This window comes from Salmo salar, chromosome 08 (genome assembly GCF_965601325.2).
Source record: "Salmo salar chromosome 08, fSalSal1, whole genome shotgun sequence".
Classification (NCBI taxonomy): domain Eukaryota; kingdom Metazoa; phylum Chordata; class Actinopteri; order Salmoniformes; family Salmonidae; genus Salmo; species Salmo salar.
In genome coordinates, this window is record NC_138298.1 from 19,409,192 (window position 1) to 19,430,407 (window position 21,216).

The 21,216-nt window shown below is 40.7% G+C and overlaps 1 protein-coding gene across 2 annotated transcripts in view; it reads left to right on the plus strand.

Annotated features, from left to right (window-relative positions):
• Positions 1 to 4,499: 4,499 nt before the first annotated feature.
• The window catches only part of LOC106610171 (scrapie-responsive protein 1), a 30,566-nt gene continuing 13,849 nt past the window's right edge, over positions 4,500 to 21,216 (plus strand). The window contains exons 1-3 of one of the 2 annotated variants that reach the window (XM_082978422.1): positions 4,500 to 4,720; positions 9,644 to 9,685; positions 14,124 to 14,211. The gene's annotated coding sequence lies outside the window, so the exon portion shown is untranslated. The remainder of the gene's footprint in view (positions 4,721 to 9,643; positions 9,686 to 14,123; positions 14,212 to 21,216) is intronic. The other variant, XM_082978421.1, reaches the window with a different exon arrangement.

A 21,216-nucleotide genomic window follows, 5' to 3' on the forward strand; every position in this document is an offset into this window, starting at 1 on the left:
TCTTTCCCTCGAATAGAAAAAAAGTATTATATAGCTATGGTAAAAATGAAATCATGCATATTCTGTTTGATTAGAGGTAGCCTAAGCCTCAATAATATTTCAAATTAAGGCCTATAGGCTTGCCTGGGCTCTCCCTTCCCGAGTCCTGTCAAACAGCACTCACCCGATACATCCACAACAGCTCCTCAAGTAGAAACAGAAACATTCCCACGCGCAGGAGAAACGGTCTGTGTCGTGTTTGTAGCCTATTAGAACATGCGGGTTCTGACATAGGTGATCGTGTAGGAGATAAATATAGTCTAAGAAACAGCTTACAATGAAACTAAATATCTATCTGGGTGGACAGAACATTTATGTGTAGTGCGCCAGACGAATAATTACTGTGTGGTGTTTTCGGTCAGCAATAAGCTGCCATAAGGGTAAATGATATTGTTGTTTACATCAAACGTATGTTCATGGGGGCTATGACCAATTCAACAGAATCACCAAGGAAATGTATCCATGCTTCAACAACATGCAACACAGCTCATTGTTGTCATTTTCCTCCTTGATTATAGGCATCTTATTATATATCATGACGAGTATTATGATGTATAATATTATTAGTCGGCTGTTGTTACAGACCGTTATTATTAGCCCTATCATTTAGCTGATTGCTATTACATGCTGATTCCTCATTAACAGCCCTTCTAGTAGTGTAATATTGGTACCTATAGGCTAGTATCGTTGTTGTTGTCATTCCATATCAAAAGGATGAAATAAACAAATAGAATAAGCACACTACTAGGCTGCACTATCTTGATGATAAGAATTGTAGGCCTACGAATAGGCTAGTATAGTGGAATAATTACTCAACATTTTAAGACCACCGAGTTAACCACAATTGTTATATACTCAACATTAACAATGTGTATTATTTATTGCTGCTAGTGACTCCATTTTCCATGTTATGAAGTGATTCTCTATTTTAAATATTTTTCTAGTAACTGCGTAATAGCTATAGGCTACTATAATTTGATGGTCTAAGTAAAAAACTAGCCTTTCTTTAGGCTCCATGACCAACCCTTCTAAAGATGTAAACACGGTGGCAGAAATAGCATATATAGGCTTGAAATTCCATTGGTTAATTATGGCATTCCACTCTTCTCGCCCAAAACACAAGAGGACGAGACAGAGCGGAGCCGGGAAAAATGTGGATTTTGACGTTAAAAGCTGGTCGGTCCGAGGAAGGTAGATTGTCGAGGCTCGAGAGAGGGCCCAGCTATCGGATGTTCGTGTGATTGATAGCGTGCCTATCAAAATGCGGCGCTGAAGTGCCTTTTTAGGGTTGGGGGTTGAGGGCGGACGATGAAACCTGTAGCCTTTGCATAAAATCATTTTGGATATGACTAATATCCATCTTTTGATAGAAAACAATAGCCTATTGTTCTATAAATAGGTTAGATCTTTTTTTTTTTTTTAAATGCACGTCACTAATCAAACATTACAACGAAACCAAAAAAACATTACGTCTACAGCCTACTTCACTTATCAATGTGTGTCAGCTGCGCAATTATAGACTAGGCCTTCAACATAAAACGCCTGTAAACATAACATTTTGTATTTCACATGTCTATTTCACACTTTTGCCCACTGCATCACAGCATGGTAAATATTTACTAGAGAGTAGACTGGATTTAAACTGCCCTAAGAATAATCGTGACTTGTCCTTTGAATGCTTGGTTGGTGAGTAAACAGATCTCAAATAAGCTACAACAGGCCAAAGGATTCTTTCACGAGAAGCTATGCAATTAAAGTGACATCTACAGCGACGTAAATCAGAAGAGGATTGGACACGCCGAAGATTTACAGTCCATCCGATTGCATTAGATAATTGTAGCATGAAAATGGCTTGTTTCACGAGTCCGAAGTATGATAATTAGGAATAATTTGTTGTCTGTCCGTGTCAAGATGGCGTCCGAAATAGTATCAACTGGCTATCGTGATAAAGAGATGAGCTGAAACTGACCTGCTGCTGTATTATTTATAGAAGGATACAACTCATAGGCCAACTCATAGACCTATAGGCTACATACTTTGTTTTCAGCCGGTTGAGCTCACCATCCTCAAATCAGTGTAAATGCAGTAGGAAGCAATAACCTGGTCCAATGTGCCAATCAAATGTGCTACGTTTTGATTAATCCTCTGCGCTATGCCAAAATAATATAGTTTGCAGGATGGCTGGTATGCCTAGGCCTACAATAGCAAAGCTTTTAATTTCCTTAATTGCACACTGCATACGATCAAAATGAGTGTGTATGGGCCAATACTGTTCTTTGTTCTCTTGTTTAATTCCCTCTAATAACGGCAGTGGACTGGACTTACAACATGATAGACTTCTCTAAGTGTGGAATAAGATTTTTCCCTAGTATTACAAACATCTGCGAACGATTACTTCATAAGACCCTCCTACCCAGTTCTTTTCCCCCTGCAGTCTCAACGAAGGCGGGTAGACACGTTGACGTCGAATCAGATGGTTCGAAGCTATGCTGCTGCAACACTGAACGTAATGACGCGGTGCGTTCCACTCGCAATCTGGAAAGAGGATCAGTCTTAATTCATTTTTTTATATAGCCCATATAGGAAAACTATGGCATCAATTAATTGTCAAAGAAGTATGTCAGTATGTAGGGTTATACATGTGTTTGTATTTTAAGGAGAGACAGGCCTAGACTATTTCAATTCTGAAGATTTTTTTTTATTTCTCAGAACTATAAAAGTGCAAAAGGTGCACTCAAAACAGACTGCAAACCTACTATATATTTGTATTTTATTTATTTAACCTTTATTTAACTAGGCAAGTCAGTTAAGAACAAATTCTTATTTACAATGACGGCCAACTATATGTAACCCACGTGAGTCCAAATCTTTCTATGATGAAGTCCTAGATCGCTTTCCTCTGTTCAGACGTTGCATGCATAAATCAGTGGTTGCGTGCCACATCATCGACTGACAGATTGCACTAACATATGATGTGGTTAGCTGATAGGTAAAATACCTATCCAGGCGTTGTAAGATCAGGCAGGCATCAGCAGCGCCTGGGCAGAGGAACGAGCCCACTATCTACTGAGCTAATAGGCCTATGATTTGTCATGGTCCAGCACTTAAACAAAAGCCTATGAAACGTTGCATCATTGTGAAAAAAGATATATTCCAACAGTGCAACTTTTGATTAAAAATAAGATATGGCGCTGAAGTGGGGATATATTTAAATATAGCTGGGACAAAGATGTGATTACTAGGGGATGGGGCACAATCAACGAATGATCTACAGGGCAAAGACCGAGTGACATATTCATGCGGACATGTTTGTTGTACACATAATGAGAGTTACTATGCATACAGCTAGAATTTGGCCACAATTTTTAAAAAAAACATATGGCCACATCTTTATTGATCATTTAAAAAACACATTAAGACCAACAGAATATACTGAACAAATAAGTTGAATAATATGCCAGCACAACACATAAGAGCATTTTCCGATAATACAACCCACTGGGCACAGACATCAGTTTAACGTCTAGTTTTGATTTACATCTGTTTGAGTTGTTAGTTAACGTGAATTCAACGTGAAATCAACCAAAAAATGTCACCAGGTCATTTAGGTTAAAAGTTGGGTGAAAAAAAAATACGAAAATCCCCGATGTGGATTACTTTTTTCATTTCCAATCAGTTTTCCACGGGATTCAACGTCATCAAATGGATTTTGTTTAGGTTGAAATGACAAATAACGTGGATTCAAACAGTTTTTGCCCAGTGGGGAGTTCGATGAAATCATGTTCATGTCTCAAGTTTAGTTCAATAAGACTGAGTGGCACGGGTTATCAGTGTTTTCAAAAGCATCAACTGGCACTACAAATTGACTTTCAACAATGCATCGCTGTTAAATAAATATATCAAATTTAGGCAAGATGAAGGATGCATGTCTAGGCTGCAAGTGAAAATATTACTAGGTCAAGAGAATGACTTTATTCACCATGATAATTCAATGAATGATGAGTAAAATCATGCCCTATATGCAACAACTAATGAACAAACAAACAAATATTTGCATCCTTCAGTGTGAAACAACATTTCAGAATGGTTGTTTTTGCTTCACGTTTGCCGCGCATAAAGATGACGCTTACTTTTTAGAGATCATGAAATCAGTTCTGAGTCCAGGAGCATCTCTGGACTTGTGTGACCAGAATATTCCGCGACGCTTATCTGTGTGCCATCTCCAACCATTGCGAATGATACGTAAAATATATCCCCAAAAACAGACAACGGGCCTGACAACAATTGACCTTTATGCAAAACCTCTTATATGCCTACTTTTACGCGCAATGTTGTGCGGAAGATCAGGCCTGTGCCCTGTGTTGCTGTCAGTTGTGACAGTTCCCAGATGGGGCCTGCTACTGTATGTGAGATTGAGTTTCTCACAAAAAAAAAACCCCTCTCCATCCAAACCGTCCTTAAAAACCTTCTCCAGGCACAGGTCGGTGCGCCGTCTCCCAGGACAGAGGCTATGTTGTCTTGTTGAAAACCTATGAGTGCTCGGCATGAAAGGAACCGCTCCGGGTCTCTGTATAACCGAGGCCATTATCAGGGGATGGGGAATCGACACGGGCTGTTGGAACACTGCTGGTATTTCTTCCTATTAGAGGTCGCGGATATAACGAACCTTATCTAATCCATGGTAAGTAGCCTAAACTACGCGGATGTCTTCATTTGTTTTGAATACATTTCAAGGGACACTTGAATTAATTGTGATATTTACCTTTTATTTTTGTTATAGAGGCTATTTCCTGTCTTGCCTACATGTGATGCACAGTTTTCAGTAACGGTGTTGATGGAAGTCAGTCAAAGTTGACTACGACGATGTAACTCTATAGTTATTGCATTGGCTACCATGTGGAGCGTTGTGCGCTTGTTTGCTCGTTGTAAGCCGCTCTGTTACCTTGTTATTATAATGCTAAGTAGGCTACACTGGAGTACCACTTTGACACGTTATAACACTGTAATACTAATAGCCTAATAATAATCACCATCATAATAATAACCCGAATAATCAGAATACTAATAATAACAATGCATTGTCTTTATCATTATATGCGTGATGATTATAATAAATATTCAAAAGACAAATCAGAAATGAATGGTTACTGAAATGCATGCAGTAACACAGGCCCATGTGTGTGTGCTAGCTATAGACTATATGTTGATGGTGCAGATTTTTCGACTTACACAAAATGAACAACGTTGGCATTCAATAGACTACTATAGACCTTTTTAACGTATTTTTGAGGCGGGGCGGAAGTGCACATATAACGTGTTATTGTTTTGACAGTTGAAAAAGTCTATAGACAATGAAATAGAAAATATAATTGAAGAGGGGTAATCTAAATGATGTGCAATGTAGGGTGGAAATATTACAAATGTGTGTTTTCACGTAGGTTCTCTTTATATATACGATATGCTACACCCATTGCTATATACACAATGTGTATTAGGCAAATGACTATCCTAAAATATCGTTCTGAAACACCCTGACTCACGCTGCATGGTCTATTCGCCTGTGGCGCGCGGCACTATGAGATCAAGTGAGAAGAGAGCAGGAGAGGCAGACCTCCCAAGTGGCTGGGGGCATGCGTGTCATTGTAGGGGACTCGGCTAACACTCCATTCATCCCGGCGAGCAGGAGGCGACTGTTCTGTTTTGTCGGTGATAAACATTTAAAACCGTTAATAGAGACCATAAATCCAGTTGGGAATGCTGCACGCAAAAACATTGACCGGAAAATGGCTGCGTTTACACACACACACTGCAGACTATACTACCATGTACGCCTCGCGTCAACATCGTTATTCTGGCCTTGTGGATTTAACAAAATACACCTTCAAACAATACATAACCTTACCCGCAACCTTTTAAAAATGTAGGTAGCACTTATTATGGGTTTCACAATAGGGTACAGTGCAATATATTAGCCTACATTTAAACAAATATATAGGCTAGGCCTACTACTACGAATACGTTTCAGTGAGGGAACATGGATTGAGAGAGTTTGACATTTAAATCTACCCAACCTCTCTGCTTGTAAACTACTTATTCACAATTGACTGTTCACAGAGCATTTAGTAATGTAGGCCTATCATATCAAGGTGTGTGTGTGTGTGTGTGTGTGTGTGTGTGTGTGTGTGTGTGTGTGTGTGTGTGTGTGTGTGTGTGTGTGTGTGTGTGTGTGTGTGTGTGTGTGTGTGTACCTGCGCTCAATGATGCATTTTAGAAAGGTTGTTTTGCGTAAAGTTTGTTAGGCTATGCTAAAGTTGATGTCATTTACGGGTAAAGTTGATGTCATTTAAAACAATGTGCTCGTGTTTGTCTTTCTTATAGGCTATTGCGATATGCATTAGTTCTTCAACATTTCTGGAGCACTGTGTCTTTGTTTTAAAATGACTACATTTCAGACTTAGGTCTAATTCAATGTTCCCAGTCGGGTTTGTAAATAATTGGTGTCCAAATAATTAAGACTGGATACCGTCTATTAGCCATAATAGTTATGTTTTGTTAGCTAAACGCTGTGGCTTGACACTGACTGACCTTGGCCAGATTCGAGACATTTTATGCCATTTATTTAAGTGGAAGGCGCGTCGCCGTGGCATGATGAACAGCCGCGGTAGTTGTGTAATATTTCTTCACTGGGAAATAAACAGACCAGGGACATCCCAGACACGAGTTACGCACAGTAGTAACCTTTTAAACTAACCAATTAAAGAAAGGAATAGACAGTGCCCGGATGCTGTTCGATAGGCCTAACCAAGGCAGCACTTGCGGCGGTGAATGTCTGGTCAATTTGGCTGGAATATAAATTCAGGCCCAAATGGAATGGAAGGCGTATACAGCTTTCATCAAATCGATATCATAGTTGCTAATTTGCAAAAATTACCCTAACTATAGGCTAACGGTTAAATATTATTCGTTCAGGTTAATGCGTTAATATAGGACAAAATGATTTAACAAATCACTATATTCCAGGGTTTGTAGAATACTCTGCAAATCAGTGGCTTTATTTGCTTTATCGCGCCATTGAATGCAGCATGGACGCATTATTATCCAAAATGTGGCTTTGAAGGCTACTTTGGAAGTACTTTGAAATCACCCAAAAAAATGTGTCATTTCGCTGTGACAACACACATCAACAATTGAATACCTAAAATGCTCATAGACCGAAATGCTCATAGTCCCAAGTTATTGAACTCTACATTTTATCATCCATAACAACCCAACAAATCAATGTCCATGCATTTCACATCACTGTACTTCAAGAAACCGATACAAATCCAGCCTACAATAGAATGATATAGCCCACACCATTCACAATGTTAAACCCATTTTGAACACAAACCAATGAATAGCATAAGGTTGTAATGACGGTGCTTTAGGCACATCAGTGATAAGATAGACGGGGACTCGTTCGTAGGACTATAGCCTACTAACTGTTCAGATTATTGCCACTTGATCCCCATATGGGAGTTTTTCAAGGAATTAAAATAAAACAATAAACATGTCAAAGATGTTCTTCGGTTAATGTTTTATAGACATCTTTCTAAAATGAGGACTAAAATGGAAAACGGAAATAAACATTGTTGACGCGTTTCATGCTTATTTGCATTTTTTTTATGTGACATTATAAGGCAGGCAGCATTTGTACCACTAGTATGACCCAGTTTTTAAATTAAGCAGACAGAATGTATACGTCTAAACCTATCTGTAGCCAAAGGACTACGATTGCATTTGCAAAATCCTGTTAAATGACATGCAACATGCATGAGATAATACATCATATTGCAAATGCTTTTCAGGTCTATTTTTCTTCATTTTGGGTCCAGGGACTGAATTCCCTGGATTTTGGGTCCAGGGATTTTCTCTTGCTTGCTGTATGAGTGACGGCGAAGCAGCGGTCAAAAGACACCTAGATTATTAGGCTACCCCAAGAGGATGATGTCATCCCTATTCGGACGAGGTTCATTGACTTCTTAAAGATGGTTCGATTACTTTCAGCAGTTATATCTTCCCGACGCAGCTGCAACAACGCAGATGTCGCTGCAGGGTTTCGCTAACAACAGAGAACAAATAATTCAAGTCCGTATTTGGCTGACAACTAATGCGCCTGGGGGTTAAAAATGAAAATGAACAAAAACCTGAACTCTTTCTGAGTAGCCTCGACAATTGATGGCAATCAATACAACTTATCATTTTTTAAACATGAATCGTGCAGCCATCACCATCGAATGCAGACAAAAGCCTCATCGGTTTGACCAGTTGAAAATGTGATAGAGCATATTATCGTACATCATACACTGTCCCTCTGTGACTAGTTCCCATGCATGGTATGTCAGTGCGTTTCTGACCGGGAGCGAGTTCCTTATCTGTCCGGTGGAAGTGGCCGGGATAACTAGGTCGAGATGACGGCATCACGCTGTGTAGGTCACAGCGTGTTTCCAGCCTGGGACGTAATAAATAAATATTTACACCCTGTGCCACCTTCCTCTGAAGATTAGGAAAGGGAATTCAGCAAAAAACGAAAGATGTCCCTTATCTTTCTCTCTAAGTGTTATGATCAGGGGCATAAAGTCTAAACATTGAATTCAAAATGCAGAATAGTTTCCTGACTGATAACATTTATTTTTAGGACCAAAATTCTGCATATCAATGTAGGTTATTTTTTAGGGGCCCACATGACATTTTGCCATGCCAGACATTAAAATGTAAGGTCAATCAACTGATTTTGTTAAACGCCTAACAAAGATCTTTAAGCTTATATCAACAGAGGCCATGCTGTGTCCTCTTAAAGACATGGAAAATAAGATCTCTGTAATCTTACACCATTGTTCTGCGCCATATCTGACCTGAATAGCTACACTTCGGTGTTGTTACGCACCAGATTGTCTCCCAAAACATCAGCAATATTACATTGTTTTCATAAGACACAGCGTGGGACCATAGGCTGTGCCTCCCACGAATTCACGTGAGAAAGCGGGTACACACACACACACACACACACACACACACACACACACACACACACACACACACACACACACACACACACACACACACACACACACACACACACACACACACACACACACACTTTCTCATTTTCTCTTTCTCTCTCTCCTGGATCATTAATGAGCATCAGGTCAGAGTGGAGCGGTGTTGTGATGGTGATGGTATAACCCCTGGTTGGGTCCCTCCAGTCAGTCAGTCAGTTAGGGCCCTGTGAGGAGAAAAGAGGACGGTGCATCCGGGCCAGGTTCCTCTGTCATCCATCATGGGCAGTAATGGAGAGTTTCTGGAGAAGTCTGTGTCTAGCCTGCGTTAAACCACAGCGATGCTAACCATCCACTTTCTACCCCCTCTCACGCCATCTCTCTCTCTCTTGCTCTCTCTCTCTCACCCTCACCCTCCCTCCCTGTCCCCACATGTGTTACTAAGCTTTCTGAAAGGGTTCACCACATTCCCCCTATCTGGTGCAGAGACGGTGGACCCATATGCAATCTGCCATATTGAACGGGCACTAAGTTGGATCTATGAGTACCCTTTATTTTCTGTGCAGGTCAGTCCAGATCCAGTGAGAAACCAAAAAACTACTTTCGAGGTGAGGGTACAGAAACGCACACATCCGACACCCACTATGTGTCAACAGGCTATGGCCCGGGTTGATTAATGAGCATGCGGCCCAATGAATAATTCCTTGTTTTAATTAGGCTGATGACGACGTCACTGTGTTATTTTGACTCTCTCAGAGTCCCAGAGTACTCCCATCAGCCATCACAAGCACATAGGGACCTGTCATACATCAGACAGGAAGATAATGGCCCTTTTTCCCACTGATTCATCCACCGCCCCGAACCTTGAACTCTGATATCCACATATACAGTGCCATCAGAAAGTATTCATACCCCTTGACTTATTCCACATTTTGTTGTGTTACATCCTGAATTCAAAATTGATTACATTTATGTTTTGTCTCACCCATCTACACACAATACCCCATAATGACAAAGTTAAAACATGTTTACATATTTTTTGGCAAATTTATTGAAAATTAAATGCAGAAATATCTCATTTAGATAAGTATTCACACCGCTGAATCAATACATGTTAGAATCACCTTTGGCAGCGATTACAGCTGTGAGTCTTTCTGGGTACGTCTCTAAGAGCTTTGCACACCTGGATTGTACAATATTTGCCCATTATTCTTTTCAAAATTCTTTAAGCTCTGTCAAATTGGTTGATCATTGCTAGACAACCATTTTCAAGTCTTAAGTTTAAGTCAATACTGTAACTCGACCACTCAGGAACATTCATTGTCTTCTTGGTAAGCAACTCCAGTGTAGATTTGGCCTTGTGTTTTAGGATATTGTCCTGCTGAAACGTACATTCATCTCCCAGTGTCTGGTGGAAAGCAGACTGATCCAGGTTTTCCTCTAGGATTTTACCTGTGCTTAGCTCCATTCAGTTTCTTTTTATCCTGAAAAACTCCCCAGTCCTGAACGATTACAAGCATACTCATATCATGATGCAGCCACCACTATGCTTGAAAATATGGGGAGTGGTACTCAGTAATGTGTTGTGTTGGATTTGCCACAAACTGTAATGGCTGTCGTAGAGAGCCCGCTGATCCCCCCGCTGATCCCCCCGCTTCTGTGTCGCCGGAGGAACCAGACCGTGGATCATCGCCGGAGGCTCTGAAACACCGACCGCCGCTGAAGACTCTGGGCTGCAGGCCACCGCTGAAGACTCTGGGCTGCAGACCACCGCTGAAGACTCTGGGCTGCAGACCGCTGCTGAAGACTCGGGGCTGTAGACCGTCGTTGAAGACTCGGGGCTGCAGACCGTCGCTGAAGACTCTGGGCTGCAGGCCGGATCATCTCTACGGCTCCGGGCCATGGATCATCCCTACAGGCTTCTTGCCATGGATTATCCCTACAGGCTCCGGCCAATGGATCATCACTGGAGGCTTCGTGCCATGGATCATCCCTTCAGGCTCCGGGCCATAGACCATCACTGGAGGTTCTGGGCTGCAGGCCGCCGCTGGAGGCTCTGGGCTGCAGGCTGCCGCTGGAGGATCTGGGCTGCAGGCCGCCTCTGGAGGCTCTGGGCTGCAGGCCGCCACTGAAGGCTCTGGGCTACAGGCCGCCGCTGGAGGCTCTGGGCTGCAGGCCGCCGCTGGAGACTCTGGGCTGCAGGCTGCCGCTGAAGACTCTGGGCTGCAGGCCGCCGCTGATGACTCTGGGCTGCAGGCCGCCGCTGAAGACTCTGGGCTGCAGGCCGCCGCTGAAGACTCTGGGCTGCAGGCCGCCGCTGAAGACTCTGGGCTACAGGCCGTCTCAGGAGGTTCCGGGCTGCAGGCCGTCTCAGGAGGTTCCGGGCTGCAGGCCGTCTCAGGAGGTTCCGGGCTGCAGGCCGTCTCAGGAGGTTCCGTACTAGGGAGCGTCTCAGGAGGTTCTGTACTAGGCAGCTTCTCCAACCTGCTTCCATGGCAGGGTCTTGTCCCCTGCCATTACCTCCTCCCAGGTCCAGGACGTCCTCCACTCTCTCTTCTCCCTAGCCCAGGATCCCTGCTCCTCCTGGGCACGCTGCTTGGTCCGTTGGTGGTGGGTGGGCAGTTCTGTAACGGCTGTCGTAGAGAGGGGACCAAAGCGCAGCGTGTTGAGTGCTCATGATGATAATTTATAACTCAAAATACTGAAGCAAAATAACAAATAGAAAAACCGACAACGCACAATTCTGTCAGGTACAGAGACTAAACAGAAAACAACTACCCACAAAAACCAGGTGGGAAAAGGCTGCCTAAGTATGGCTCCCAATCAGAGACAACGATAGACAGCTGCCTCTGATTGGAAACTATACCCGGCCAAAACATAGAAATAAAATACATAGAATGCCCACCCCATATCACACTCCGACCTAACTAAACAGAGAAAAATGGCTCTCTCAGGTCAGGGCATGACACAAACAAACACTTTTTATTCCTTCTTTTCACTCTGTCATTTAGCTAAGTATTGTGGAGTAACTACAATGTTGTTGATCCGTCCTCAGATTCCTCCTATCACAGCCATTAAACTCTGTAACTGTTTTAAAGTTACCATTGGCATCGTGGTGAAATCTCTGAACGGTTTCATTCCTCTCCGGCAACTAAGTTAGGAACCATGCTCAGAGGGATATTCAATGTCTGCTTTTTTACCCATCTACCAATAGGTGCCGTTCTTTGTGAAGCATTAGAAAACCTCCCTGGTCTTTGTGGTTGAATCTGTGTTTGAAATTCACTGTTTGACTGAGGGACCTTACAATTACAGTGCCTTCAGAAAGTATTCACACCCCTTGACTTTTTCAGCCTGAATTGAAAATGTATCAAATTTGTGTCACTGGCCTACACACAATACCCCATAACTTCAATGTGGAATTATGTTTCAATAATTTTTTACTAATTTATTAAAAATTAAAAGCCGAAATGTCTTGAGTCAATAAGTATTCAACCCATTTGTTATGGCAAGCCTAAATATGTTTATTGGACTAAAAAACGTCACATAATAAGTCACATGGACTCACTCTGTGTGCAATAACAGTGTATAACATGATTTTTTAATGACTACCTCATTTCTGTACCTCACACATACAATTTTCTGTAAGGTCCCTTAGTCGAGCAGTGAATTTCAAACACAGATTCATTTACAACATTGTAGGTCCTCCATAATACTAACTTAATTGACAGAGTGAAAAGAAGGAAGCCTGTACAGAACAAAAATATTCCAAAACATGCAAAGCAATTCACTTATTGTCCTGAATACAAAGTGTTATGTCTGAGGCAAATCCAATACAACACTTTACTGAGTACCACTCTCCATATTGTCAAGCATAGTGGTGGCTTCATCATGTCATGGGTATGCTTGTCATCATTAAGAACTGGGAAGTTTTACAGGATAAAAAAGAAACGGAATGGAGCTAAGCACAGGCAAAATCCAAGAGGAAAACCTGGTTCAGTCTGCTTTCAAGCAAACACCGGGAGACAAATTCACCTTTCAGCAGGACAATAACCTAAAGCATAAAGCCAAATATACACTGGAGTTGCTTGCCAAGATGAGATTGAATGTTCCTGAGTGGCTTATTTACTTAAATCGTCTTGAAAATCTATGGCAAGACTTGAAAATGGCTGTCTTGAAATTGTCAACAACCAACTTGACAGAGCTTGAAGAATTAAAAAGTAATAATGTGCAAATATTGTACAATCCAGGTGTGCAAAGCTCTTAGAGACTTACCCAGAAAGACACTGTAATCACTGCCAAAGGTGATTCTAACATGTATTGACTCAGAGGTGTGAATACCTACATGAGATATTTCTGTGTTCCATTTTGAATACATTTGCGAAACATTTCTAAAAACTTGTTTTCACTTTGTCATTGTGGGGTATTGTGCACAAATATTTAACCCATTTTCAATTCAGTCTGTAAGACAACAAAATGATGAATAAGTCAAGGGGTATGAATACTTCCCCAAGGCACTATATCTGTATGTGTGGGGTACAGAGATGAGGAAGTCATTCAAAAATCATGTTAAACGCTATTATTGCACACAGAGTGAGACCATGTGACTTATTATGTGACTTGTTAAGCAAATGTTTATTCCTGAACTTATTTAGGCTTGCCAAATACATTTCAGATTTTACATTTTACAAAACATCATTACACTTTGACATTATGGGATATCGTTTGTAGGTCAGTGACAAAAAAATCTAAATTTAATCCATTTTAAATTCAGGCTCTAACACAACAAAATGTGGCAAAAGTCAAGTGGTGTGAATACTTTCTGAAGGCACAGTCTAACCTATAACCCCGACCGTAATCCCCCAGCTACCAGGTATTTGACGCCAGTGCAGTAGTGAAGTCCAAACCACACAGGTTAAGCCTGTATAATGCCTCACATTAGATATTGTTCTCTTTTTACTCAGATCAAAGGAGGGCTGTGAAAGTTCTCTATGGCTCGGCCAATCACTGGTCTCATGAGTATCACGTTTCTCTTTCATCAAATCACAGAGCTGGAAAATCCACTCGGGTCTCTCGGGCTGGCCAATGACACAGAGGCTGCTGCCAAGCTGGCCAATGGGAAAGAGGCAATTTTTTTGTGAGTATGTTTCCCAGAGCCAGCTGCCTCAGCACCAGACTACACTTACTTTCCCTTATGATACATGAGATAATCATCTGGTGTAGTACTGCACTTCAGCTTTGCTTGGCCACAGTGCTGTTCAAACATGTGTGGAAACCCAGCAGAGTAGGTGTCTATTTTAACTTGTCTAGTTAATTAATGATCTCAAAGTTTGAAGAGATGGAGAACTTGAGGAATTGTTCCAAAATGCTGGGCTGCAACAAGATCTCACGGTTTAACCAATTTTGACTTCAGATTCTGACGTTAATCCACATTTATCCAAACGTCAAATATTGAAGTGGCTCCAAACATCAAATTTCGAAGTTAAGTGTTAAGGTTTGGGATAGGGTTAAAACAAAAGTGTGTGTCTTCCACTGTGATTGAACACGCTACCTTCGGATCCAGAGTCATGGGATTACCTCTACTACTTGATGGTAATAGCGCTCACAGTTGCCCCTAGTGGCTGTGTTTGAAGGCATTTCCCAACATCCTCAAGACATGGACAGACGTCCAATCTCGAAGTCAATCTTGAGCGATCTAGCTGTCCAATGACGTGGCCCTGGTCCTTTCTAAGTAGTCTTTCTGTCCATGTTGTCATTTGATTTATAAGTGCTACTGATGAATTTAATTTCCACATTTCCTCTCATTTGAAACAAGTTAAGATGTTATGGTCTGTGCATGCCGTGGTTGTTCATCGATAGGTTTCCTGGCAATTGGCTTCCTTGAAATTAGGCCTATGCTATAATACCCTAGCGTGCTGCTTGACACAAAAAGTGTTTCTTTCTAAATTGAATAAAGTACAAGTTGAACTGCTAATAATATGGATAATGCCATGTAATTATACAATTTATTACAATATTTATAAAGTTGAAAGGAGATACTGTATTATGCATTGACATGATTAATACAGGTATTTGTATTACATGCCCAGATTGCAACAATATGCAAATGTTTTTATATACATGAATAATAGATGAATAGATACATAATTGAATGAATAAACGAGCTTAGCTACATGTTTGGTGCATCCTCACTTAAATTTAGCAGATCTTTCGCTAGAAATGATCAAACTTGAGTGTGTTTCAAGGCATAATTTATTAGCCTGAATTCTCTCATTTCGATGAGGCTATAGTTCACGTAGGACTAAATCTATAGGCTAATCAACTATATGGAAATTATGGGCTTAAATCATTGTGAGTATCGGTAGCGCACTTTTTTGATAGGCAATAGGCCGTATGGTTAGGCCTATATATTATTTCTAATTAGATCTAATATCCTCCATGAAATGAACCATAGGTATATTATGAATTATGTTGACAATGGTTATGGTTTTATGTTTTTATTTGGGGACAGGGATGTAGACTAATCATTTTTGGAGACAAAGTTACAACTTTTAAATCAAACATCTTCGCTTGAAAAGACGATTTCATATTTTTTTAAACATATAAACATTTAAGATATGGACTATAGTCTACTATAATATGACGGACAACAGCAATTCGCAACATTTATAATTTCGATAGCTAACTCCTACATGCAACTCACCACTTCTTTCCAAAATGTTTCATTTTAAGCGCGCATGGACTACGTAGCGTATTGATTTAATGAGTGGGTGGCAGATTGATCTGCAACGGAGTGGCCCCTTGTTTATTGGTCGTCTTGTCCGTAGGGCTGAGAACCTGAAGTCTCTCCCGGGTGGGCCAAATTCCAGGTGCCCTTAAACTTCCACAACACCCCACTGCTTTCATTACTTGCTGCAGAATGGTTTTGATCATGTTTGCAGCTAACATAAACCCTGACCACACACTTTTGGCGCCCTTTGGGTAAAAAGAAGGGGCATTTTTACGCTGCCCGGAGAGGGAGAGGGAGGAAAGAACACCAAGAAGTTGACCGGTGGTCGCTATCGCCTCAGATTGTCAGACATGAACATAACAGATTTTATTGTGTCTGCCTGCCACGTCGTATTTCATAATTCGATATCCAAATGTCATACCAAAAATATATAAAATTAGTATCCCCCTTGTGTAACAAGTTCTTAGGCTATTTAGTCTCCCGAGCTCATGAAGTCATGCAGCTCCCCACAATTACTGCCAATTTTACACTTATGTGTAGTTGATGCATTATGCACTAGTCACACATAGGCTATAATAGGTTGCACTGGACTAATCAAAAAATTGCACAGAAAGTAAAGGAAAGGGGGATACTTAGTCAGTTGTACAAATGAATGAATTCAACTGAAATGTGTCTGCCGCATTTAACCCAACCCCTCTGAAAGTACAGAACGGTTCATCAGGTTACCCCATGCAGGACATTGCTAAAATACAGGTGACGTTAACTACCAAAATAAAGGAAACACCAACATAAAGTATCACAAAAGCCAGAACAGCTTCAATCGTTTTTATGCTCATCAAACCATTCAGTGACCATTCGTTTCTTGCGGATGGGGGCATTGTCATCCAATGGGGACATAGACGTGGTAGCCAAAATAAAAGGCACCTTGTTTTGGTGCAGTGACATGAAGTCATAAACATATGTACTAGACCTCCACCCCCCACCCCACACACCCACACACCCACACCAGGTCTACTACTACTTCATCCCATAGACCAGTCAGTGCTCAACCCCCACGCAGACACATCTAACCCTATCCCACCCCCATCCCCTCCCAGACAGCTGATAACCAGTGTTTTAAGATTCCTGACAATTTATCAGCAGCACTGGCCTGGTTACTGGCCAGCTCTCTTTCTCTCTCTGGCTCTCAGTTCTGAGTGCATTTAAAAGGGAGAGTTAGAGGGGAGTCTGCATGTGAAAACACTAATGTTGGGGCGACTTGTTTTAAAAGATGAAACACTCATCTGTTGCGGGTAACTCTGCTCTACCACCATTTTTGATTTGATGTGTCTGCTCTGCTAGAACCCAATCTCCCGTCTGACATCTGCCTTCTAGGTACACTTCCTTTTCACATGTCAATAACAAAAAAAATACATTATACAGTATTCTATAGAGCTGGTATTACACACACCCATGCACGCATGCACTCTCTCTCTCTCTCTCTCTCTCTCTCTCTCTCTCTCTCTCTCTCTCTCTCTCTCTCCCCATGTTAGCTACAGTAGCCTTTGCTCTCACATCCAAATACACTCACAGCCTCATAATGAGAGGAAGTATACAGCTAAGCCCTGCTTGTAAAGGGAATCTCCTCTCTTCTGACTGTTGCAGCCATGAAGCCTCTTGCCAGACCACCAGCAACAGGTTCTTGGGTTACACCACTAGATTACACTATCACTGGAGCCAGGGGCTCCATGTCAGCTCTGCTCAAATGGGACGGGACCATACCTGGGTTCACATATATGACAAATCTTTCAATACTTTGAGCGTTTGCTTAAGCCTATCTGGAGAGCCATGTGGTCTGGGTTTGCACTTTTGGGGCTTTTCTATTGGTTTTGTTGCAACAGGCAAGCTCAATAAATCACAGCTATTTTTTTTTTTGATAGTTTCAAATAGTATTTGAACCGATAGGTTTGCGATACTCTCCCTCCCTTCAGCAGTCCTATTATAGCAGCTGTAATAAACAGGGGATGGTTTTTATGACATTGACTCCAACGTGCTGCTGATAGCAAAGGTGGTCCTGGGAAGACAACTTTAGATCGCCATGTCGAATAGCACCTCCTCTATTTCAACTAAGTGTACTCCTACTGTCTGTTGTGTTCGTTTTAACGTGTTTCTGAGTGGTAAATTGACCAATGAGAGAGAGCGGACTGGTCATATATTGGTCTCATATTGCAATATTACTCAGTCATAATGTAGTACTTTGGGTGTTGATATCCACATAAATCAACCAACACACACGATACACACCCAGCCGGGTGTCATATAGCGTCAACAAAGATTTGCTAGGACTTTCAAGTACACCCAAATCCTACAGCTGTGTTTGGCTACAGTTGTAAATGAAATTACTGCTCTATGAAATTTAAGAGCAATAAGTCCACTCTTGTGTTTGCTGTCACTATGGAAACCAGAGTGCCCCTGTCATAATTCATAACTCTACATTGCCATAGATTGCTGATGTATAAACTAGTTTACATACGCAATGCAACATGTCGGAAATCATCATAATCAACTGCATTTTCCGTCAATTATGTTTTGTGTAAATTAAAATGTATTGATTCTGTATTTATTTATACAATGATTTTACTCTGAAATGTAGAAGCAACATTCAAAATTCTGGTCTATAGAAAAAAATAAACCACACTATGTTGAGCTTTTTAAATATAATTTACACGGTTTTCCTGGCGTTGGCTGCTCAAAGCTCAATAACGGAACAAAAACGAAACAAAAGTCAGGAAAAGAGATGACATTTTCCAAGAAAACCACAACGACGCAACTGTCAAAGTCCTTAGAATTTAGGATTACAGTGGAACACAAATCAAATTCACTACAGCCTCTGGGAAGACTCTCTCTTTCTTTGTTACTGTTCAAGACCTCTATTTCCTCTGCTTATTTGAACTGTAAGGAAATGTGAACGGGCTCATTTCAAGGGCAGGCTCACTTGATGGAACTTGTAATATAAGTCAATGTGATATGCGACTGCTTAGGCCCTGAATAACATAAAACATATTTAGAAACCGAGGGTGAAATCTTGGAGACGTGCATATACAGGCTGCGACCCTTGATAACAGACAAGCCTGCAGTAAAAGTGACATTGATGCCTATAGAAAATGTAATATAAGTTACAGCCATATTGTCTGACTCCACAGGACACACCTGTGGATAGGGGAAATGATTCTTATTGGAATAACATTTATTTAACCACAGACCTGGGGTGTAATTTCATTCTCCACAAAGTGCTGTGGAGTTTTTCTGATTGTTTTTATGCAGGATGAGGTATACGCAAATGTAGCTAAATACTGACCTCTTGTGGTTAAGAAATGGCTTCAATACACACAAGCCTACTGACAAAGACGGATCTATTGGAGTTTCTGGCACTGGCAGTACAATTATTATCTTGTCATTTTTGATGGATTACATTGTATAGCACTTTTCCCTAGGTCTGAATGTTTTTTCAAAACCTATCAATAAATCCAATTTTCCATAGACAAAAACAACAATGGTCTTGCATTTCTCATTTTCTCCTCTCGCCCTCTACACTACAGCCAACCAACCAACCAGTCAGAAGAGAAACAGTCAAACTGAAGACTATGGAACCATGGAGATAGCTGCAAGACCAGCATATCACCATTCTGCCCTTAATAATCAACTCTAATATGTAGGCTACATATTGTTTGAGAAATACATTTGTGAGTTAAAGGGACAATCTGCGGTTGAAACAATTAGAAAGTGGACACCCCACCTCTGTTTTAGTAAAAAAAAGCTCAGAGAAGGGCCTGGAGAAATGTAACCACTCTAAAATGCATAGATAGCGCAATGGATGCAAGGACTGACCACCCAAGATATCAAAATAGTTTTAAGCATGTTTTGTAGCTAAATATGTGTATACCAATACAATTTGATTTGGTTTGTTTGTTTACATTTGTAAACAAGCTTATATTTTGGTTCTGATGGGGCACGTCAGTTGAACTAAGCTTATGAGGCATTTATAAGTTATATTCTTCAAGAATCAATGGGCAATGGGTATTCACACTCCCCTTGACTTTTTAAACATTTTGTTGTGCCTTCAGAAAGTATTCATACCCCTTGACTTTTTACACATTTTGTTGTGTTACAAAGTGGGATTCAAATTCAAAATGAATTGCAATTTTTTTGTCAACGACCTACACAAAATACTGTAACATTTGTTTAAAAAAATGTATGGAAAATAAAACTCTAATTTATCTTGATTAGCTAAGTATTCAACCCCCTGAGTCAATACATGTTATCATCACCTTTGACAGCTGTGTGCAATAATAATAACATGATGCAGCCACCACCATGCTTGAAAATATGAAGAGCGGTACTCAGTGATGTGTTGTTTTGGATTTGCCCCAAACATACAGTAATGCTTTGTATTCAGGACATAAAGTAACATTTCTTTGCCACATTTCTTTCCCGCAATATTACTTTAGTGTCTTATTGCAAACAGGATGTATGTTTTGTAATATTTTTATAATGTACAGGCTTCCTTCTTTCACTGTCCTTTAGCATTTAAGTTAGTATTGTGGAGTAACTACAATGTTGTTGATCCATTTCTCCTATCACAGCCATTAAACTCTGTAACTGTTTTAAAGTCACCATTGGCCTCATGGTGAAATCCTTGAGCGGTTTCTTTCCTTTCCGGCAACTGAGTTAGGAATGACGCCTGAATCTTTGTAGTGACTGGGTGTATTGATACACCATCTAAAGTGTAACTCATAACTGCCCAATGTTCAAAGGGATATTCAATGCTGCTTATTTTTTTTTACCCATCTACCAATAAGTGCCCTTCTTTGCAAACCATTGGAAAACCTCTCAAGTCTTTGTGGTTGAATCTGTGCTTAACATTTACTGCTCGACTAAGGGGCCTTACAGATAATTGTATGTGTGGGGTACAGAGATGAGGTAGTCATTTAAAAGTAATGTTAAACACTATTATTGCACACAGAGTGAGTCCATGCAACTTATTGTGTGACTTGTTAAGCAAAGTTTAACTCCTGAACTAATTTAGGCTTGTCATAACAAAAGGGTTGAACACTTATTGACTCAAGACATTTCAGCTTTTCCTTTTTAATTAATTTGTAAACATTTCTAAAAACATAACCACTTTGAGATTATGGTGAATTGTGCGTACATCAGTGACCAAAAAAAATCTAAATTTAATCCATTTTAAATTCAGGGGATGTGAATACTTTCTGAAGGCACTGTATCATTCATTTATAAATCCACAAATGGATGTACAGGTGTAGGATCTCGATTTGAGCCAGTTTGCTACAGCATGAAAATAATCCTGCAGCAACAGGAAATGTGAATTATGTGGATTATAATTAACAGACATTTTTGTTGGGGTTGATAGAT